Below are 7576 nucleotides of genomic sequence, written 5' to 3' on the forward strand. Positions count from 1 at the left end.
CCAAGAAAAAGGATGTTTATCAATGATATTTGAAACTTGAAAGTTTTCGGTGATAGGCTCTCCACTTTCTCCATAGGGCAATCCCTTTCGACTTCCTCGGTTTTGAAAGGCTGGACTCAAATGTTTGTAGATTTCCTATCAATTGTTCAACTTTTATATAATCGATGTCCTTACTTTCCTCAATAGTTGTAACTTTCGCCTGAAACCTCTTTGAAAGAGACCTAAGGATCTTACAGACAATTCTGTTTTAAGGAATTTTCTCTCCTAGGTTGAAACTGGAGTTGACTATATCACTCAGCTTTGCATAAAACTCGTCAAATGTCTCATTCTCCTCCATACGTAGAGTTTCAAAACTAGTAGTCAACCTCTGAAGTTTAGAAAGTTTTACAGCCATAGTTCCTTCGTGAGTAGTTTCTAAGATCGTCCAAGCTTCTTTTTCTATCTCGCAAGTAGAGATTCTTCTAAATTCTTCCGAAGAAACACAACTAAAAATTGCATTTATTGCCTTGCTATTCCATCCAACTTTTTCATAGTCTGACCTATCCCATGACTCTATCGGTTTATCAGCAAGTTTATCATCCACCATGTACATTGGTGGACTCCAACCGTTCACAACGGCAAACCATACTCGTTCATCTATAGACTTCAAGTAAGCTCTCATCCTAGCTTTCCAATATCCCTAATTTGATCCATCTAGGATAGGAGGTTTAATAGATGATGGTCCATCTCTATGAAAATCCATGCCTATCTGATCTCTCTCAAAGGTGAGAGAATCTGCTCTGATACCAATTGAAAAACCCCTAGACACAAGTATGTATCTAAATACTAGGCAATGGTATCACTCGTTCGCTTAAGTAAAAGTCCGTAGAAATATTAGGAACGAAAGCAGAGATGAACGCCAAGATTTTAACGTGGAAAACTCAAATGGGAAAAAACCACGGATCCAAACTCGGATCAAAACCAATCACTAGAATAGTAGCAGTTATAAGACTGACTCACAAAACAACCCGTCGATCCAAACGACTTTGTTCTTCTCAGTCTTGCTCGCTAGAACCCACGATTCACTGCTTCTCGTGATTGAAGTCCAATCTCAGTAACCCTCGAGATTGATCTTTCGTCTAGATAGCCCTTAAGACGAAAGATTATGTTTTGTAGATGAGTGAAACCTTGATAGTTGAAGAACCGATGTAGCCTCAAGAAGTCTCCTTCAATAATGCTTATTTCAACTACCCTCAAGATAGGGCATCACAATCCTTATATATGATCTCCAAGATAGAGCCAAATCCAAGTCTTATACGTACTCACGAAAGTCCAATTTTATCAAACTTCGTTGCTGCATTCGAACGCGGCCCGGGTGTGTTCGAACGGCATGACTTGAACTCAGGTGCGTTCGAACGGGCTCGAGTGCGTTCGAACGCGACAACTTGAATTCTTCAGGTTGCGTTCGAACGCGTTTGTGAACGCAGCTCTCGATCTGTGTGAACACAGTACCCGCATTGGAATGCATTTGTGAACGTGGCTCTCCGTCTATGTGAACGTAGTACCCGCGTTCGAATGCGTTTGTGAACGCGGCTCTCTATCTGTGTGAATGTAGTACCCGCGTTCAAACGTGTTTATGAACACGGCTCTCTGTCTGTGTGAACGTAGTACCCGCGTTCGAACGCGTTTGTGAATGCGGTGTGAACTCAACGGCTTTTCTCCAATAATCTTGCAATTCTTCAAACCAGAGATATTCTAGACTTGTGTAAAGCTCATATACATGAAAAAAATACACTTAGAATATTTTGTACACAATTGGCAACAAATAAAAACCTAATAGGGACATTCTTGACTTAGCGGCAGCCTAAGTTGCGGCGGAGCGCTTGACGGATTATTCTACCCGTGAAAATCCAAAGAAGAAACCTTCAATGAGCAATGCAAAGCCCCAAAGGCTGAAAGGCAAAGGGGTGATGCAAAGCAAAAAGAAGGGATCATGGCAAAAGGGTGCGAAGCCAAACAAGAGTCCCGAGGAGGGGTGCTTCCTATGCGGAGGGCCACATTTTGTGAAGAATTGCCCGCAACGGAAGTCGCTCAATGCAGTGCAAGCCCAAGAGCAAAGTTCGGAGAGCGACGATGAGAAGTCGACGGAGGGCCCTCGCATGGGGGCATTGTGACTTCTAGATGCCCTCAAGGCTCAAGTGGGGGAGAAGCGGAAGTCTTTGCCTTCAAAGAACCAAAAGCCAAATGAGCTAATATTCGTCGACATTGAGCTCAATGGAAAGCCGACGAAGGTGTTGGTTGACACGGGTGCCACTCACAACTTCATAGCGGACCATGAAGCACAACGACTTGGGTTACTCCTTTCGAAGGACTCAAGTCGAATGAAGGTGGTGAATTCGAAGTCTCAACCGATCGCCAGGCAAGCGAAGGATGTGCATGTTGCGGTTGGGTCTTGGAGAGACAAGGCCAACTTCATGGCGGTTCCTTTGGATGACTTCCAAGTCATTCTTGGGATGGAATTTCTTAATGCTCTTTGCATGATGGGGGATGAGTCCCCTTGTGTCATCCCAATGGCGAAGACGACGACGAAGGAGACAAAGCAACTTTCAGCACTTTAGCTGAAGAAGGGTGTCAAGAAGGGTGAGCAAACAATCTTGGCGGCCTTGAACCTTGAGGCGGATCCTTTGGAGAATGGCCCAATTCCTCTTGGGGTCGCAAGGGTTTTGAAGGAGTTTGGGAATGTAATGCCGCCCGAATTGCCAAAGACCTTGCCTCCTCGGCAAGCGGTGGATCACAAGATCGAATTGGAGCCAAGGGCAAAGCCTCCAGCCCGTGCACCATATCGCATGTCTCCTCCGGAGTTGGTGGAACTTCGGAAGCAACTTGACGAGTTGCTTAAAGGCGGGTTGATTCGCAGCTCAAAGGCACCGTTTGGGGCGCCGGTGCTATTCCAAAAGAAGCATGATGGAAGTCTACGACTATGTGTAGACTATCGCGCCTTGAACAAAGTGACGATCAAGAACAAGTACCCAATCCCTCTCATTGCGGACTTGTTTGATCAAGTTGGAGGAGCACGGTACTTCTCCAAATTGGACTTGCGGTCGGGGTATTGGCAAGTCAGAGTTGCGGAAAGTGATGAGGCAAAGACAATGTGTGTGACATGTTATGGCGCATTCAAATTCTTGGTGATGCCATTCGGCTTGACGAATGCCCCTGCAACCTTTTGCACACTCATGAACCAGCTGTTCCATGAGTACCTTGACAAGTTCGTGGTGGTCTACCTCGACGACATCGTGGTGTACAACAAGACGTTGGAAGAGCACATCCAACATCTCAAAGCCATCTTCAAAGTGCTAAGGGACAACTCCCTCTATGTGAAGAAGGAGAAGTGCTATTTTGCACAAGAGGAAATCATGTTCCTTGGACACAAAGTTGGCGGAGGAAGCATTCGCTTGGATGAGGAAAAAGTCCATGCCATTCATGACTGGGCGAGTCCTTCGAAGGTGACAGAACTTCGTTCGTTTTTGGGACTTGTCAACTATTATCGGTGGTTCATTGCAAGCTACTCGCGGAGGGCTGTGCCGCTGACTGATTTGCTGAAGAAGGACCGCTCATGGGAGTGGTCAAGCAAATGTCAAGAAGCCTTTGCAGACTTGAAGAGAGCGGTGATGGAGGAACCCGTATTGCAGTTGCCAAACTACTCCCTTCCGTTTGAAGTTCACACGGATGCCTCCGATTATGCCATCGGAGGAGTTCTTGTGCAAGGACATCCTGTTGCTTACGAAAGTCACAAACTGAACGATACGGAGCGGAGGTATACGGTGCATGAAAAGGAGATGACGATGGTCGTACATTGCCTTCGTATTTGGAGGCATTATCTCCTTGGGGCTCACTTTGTGGTGAAGACCGACAATGTTGCCTTGAGTTACTTCCAAACTCAAAAGAAGCTCTCTCCAAAGCAAGCAAGATGGCAAGACTTCTTGGCTGAATTTGACATGGTTTTGGAATACAAACCAGGTCGAACCAATTAGGTTGCGGATGCCTTAAGCCGCAAGGCTGAACTTGCTACTCTCAAAGTGGTGGCGAATGAGAGTATAAGCCAAGTGCAAGCGTCGCTTCTGAAGAAGATTCGCGAGGGGATGCAAAGTGATCTGATGGCGGAGACCCTCAAGAAGCTTGTAAACGAAGGCAAGACGCGACGGTTTTAGGTCCAAGAGGGACTCATCATGACAAAAGGAAACCGCGTGTACGTGCCCCAGGCGAACAACTTGAGAAGAAAACTGCTCAAAGAGTGTCATGACACCTTGTGGGCAGGTCATCCGGGCATACATCGGACCTTGGCTCTTGTGGAAAGAGTATATTATTGGCCAAAGATGGGGGAAGACGTCGAAGAGTACGTGCGCACTTGTCTCATTTGCCAACAAGACAAGGTGGAGTGCGCGAAGCCTTATGGGTTGTTGGTACCGCTTCCCGTTCCTGAGCGGCCATGGGAAAGTGTTTCTATGGACTTCACATCGAGCTTGCCAAAGGTCGGGGACATTGGCTCAGTGTTGGTTGTGGTGGATCGGTTCTCAAAGTATGCGACTTTCATACCGGCTACGCTGCATTGCACCGCTAATGAAGCAGCTCGGTTGTTCCTAAGGCATGTGGCCAAATATTCCTGAGCCACCTCCATCAACTACTCGGCCTCCACTCCATCATCACCTCCATCTTATATCTAGGAATCCATGCCTCCACCCGCGGATCAAGCCAGTTCATAACAATCGGTATCAGAGCCAACAATTATCGGACCGTCATGACTACCACGAGACCGAAGGTGTTACGATCACGCCTCTGGCTATGGAGCTATGATACCAGCTTGATACGATCTCGCCTTTTTGGTGAAGGGTCGATCTCTTCCAATTCTTGATCTGGACTAGATCTGGCATGGAAGTTTGAAATATGATCTCGAAATATGCCGCCGTCGGATCGACGTGAAACTTTGATATGTTGTAGCCCCAGAAAAGATCTTTCCAACAAATCTAGTTCCAGGCGAATCGGAGTTGTGGATCTCGAGATATAGTCCGTTTAGTGGACAAACATTAGGATGCTCTGTTTTGGATTCGTGGATGGAGGCACGAGATCCTAGGTAATGATGGTTGGTTGAAGGTGGACCGGTGTTAATGTGGTGGCACCGGTGAAAAGTGATGGTGGAAGGGTTGTGGTTGATGGAAGGATTAGGGCAAGTGTGGGATAGATTGGACGAAAGGGGAGAAGAGGGCCACCCCTAAGGGACTAGGGTGATTAGCCGGATGAGGGAGGTTAGAAGCGGCGTCGCCGGGGATTGAGAGAACGGGAGCGAAGAAGACAAAGGAGGCAAGGCAAAACTCAATCTCAAATCAACCCTAAAAACACAATTTTCGTCGACCGCGTTTGAACTCGCCCGACCGCGTTCGAATGCACCGAGTTCGCTCTTCTGGATTTGCGAACGCGATGCAGGCATTCGAACGTGCGATCGAACGCGCCTGTCGGTATTTGTGAACGCGATGCAGGCGTTCACAGTGCGTTCGAACGCATAGTACATTCTCTTCACCACGTTCACAACCCCGTTCACAAACCGCGTTCGAACTCACTCCACCCGCGTTCGAACGCAACTTACAGAAAACTTATTAAACATGAAACAAAAACACTCCTAAAGTGAATCCATGCTCGAGACGACGTTGGTGAAGTCTGAATCGTATCAATCCACCACGCTTCCGCAACCTTGTCCTCAAGGTTTGAAATTTGGGAAGCGATCTTTGAACTTTGACTCAAGCTCCTCCATGGTATGATCTTCTGGATTGGTTCCCCACATATCTGAAGATATAGGAAATGTTGGTGCTGAGAAAGAGGCAAGCTCACTTGTGTCCGATTGGCGCGAAAGAGCGTCGGCTGCTCGATTTTCAATCCCCTTTTTGTAGACTAATTCATAGTCATACCCAAGGAGTTTTGTGACCCACCGTTGTTGGGCTGGGGTGTGCACACGTTGCTTCATGAAGTAGGGTAAGCTACGTTGGTCCGTGCGGATAGTAAACCGTTAGCCAATCAAGTAGGGTCGCCATTTGGTGACGGCGTGTAGAATCGCTAGCATTTCGCTCTCGTAGGTAGATAGCTGTCGCGACTGACTTGACAATGCTTTGCTCATATATGCCACGGGTCTGCCCTCTTGCATCAAAACTGCTCCAATGCCCTCACTCGAAGCGTCGCACTCCACCACAAAGGGCTTGCCAAAATCTGGTAGTGCTAGAACCTAAGCTGTAGACATAGCTGTCTTCAAGGCTTCGAAGGCCTCCGTTGCTTTGCCCGTCCATTGAAACCCACCTTTTCTAAGTAAGGAGGTCAGTGGGGCAGCAATTTTGCCATAGTTGGCAACAAATCGTCAGTAGTACCCTGTCAATCCAAGGAATCCCCTAAATTCCCTCTGATTAGTAGGAATCGGCCAATCCACCATATTCTTGATCTTGCTTGGGTCGGCTTCCACTCCTTTTACAGAGATTATATGCCCCAAGTACTCCACTCTTGACTCTCCCCAAAGACACTTGCTCATCTTAACTTTTAGCTGGTTTTGTCGCAAGATATTTAATACCTCCCGCACGTGCCGCAAGTGCTCACTCCAATTCCTGCTATATACTAGAATATCGTCAAAGAAGACGAACATGTACCGACGCAAGAGTGGGTGGAAGAGGTCATTCATCAGCCCTTGGAAGGTGGCCGGTGCATTGGTGAGCCCAAACGACATGACTCGGAACTCATAGTGGCCATCGTGAGTTCGGAACGCCGTTTTGTGTACATCTTCAGGGTCGACTCAGATTTGATGGTATCCCGCTCTTAAGTCAAGTTTGCTGAAGTAGGCCGACCCTGTGAGCTCATCCAGCAACTCCTCGATCACCGGTATTGGATACCGGTCCTTGGTGATAATTGCATTCAAGGCTCGGTAGTCGACGCAAAACCGCCAACTCCGGTCTTTCTTCCGAACCAGCAGCACCGGCGATGAGTAGGCACTTCTACTCGGTTGAATAATCCCTTGCTCGAGCATTTCCTCCACCAATTTACTGATCTCTTCCTTCTGGACATGCGGGTACCGATAGGGTCGGACATTTGCAGGTTCAGCCCCTGGAATGATTTGGATGCGATGGTCATGACGACGGTTCGACGGTAGTCCTCAGGGTTCCTTGAAGAGATCCTGAAACTCCTGCAGCAGCTCTTCCATGTCAGAGGCTACTTCCCTTGGTGGTGGATGTTCTGGTTCAACAACAGCCATTTGCAATAGTAGAGCTCGATCCCCTGCACAAGGAAAACCCATAAGTGGTTGCAATGTCGGCCCTTGCCGCGGTTGATTTCCATCCAGTAGCACCCTTCTTCCATTCCTCCAAAATGTTAGTGTGAGGTTTGAGAAATCAAATGTTACGGGCCCCAAGCTTTGAAGCCATTGAGTCCCCAAAACAATGTCGGCACCTTGCAAGGCCAACGGATAAAGGTCCAATGTGAAAGTTTGGCCTTGCACCTTCAATTCCACACCTCCACAAATAAAATTTGCTCACAATGTGGTGCCATCTCCGATCGTCACATCAAACCCTTC

The sequence above is a fragment of the Typha latifolia genome, chromosome 3, assembly GCF_019914945.1.
Source record: "Typha latifolia isolate L0001 chromosome 3, TyphaL0001v2, whole genome shotgun sequence".
NCBI classification, from domain to species: Eukaryota; Viridiplantae; Streptophyta; class Magnoliopsida; order Poales; family Typhaceae; genus Typha; species Typha latifolia.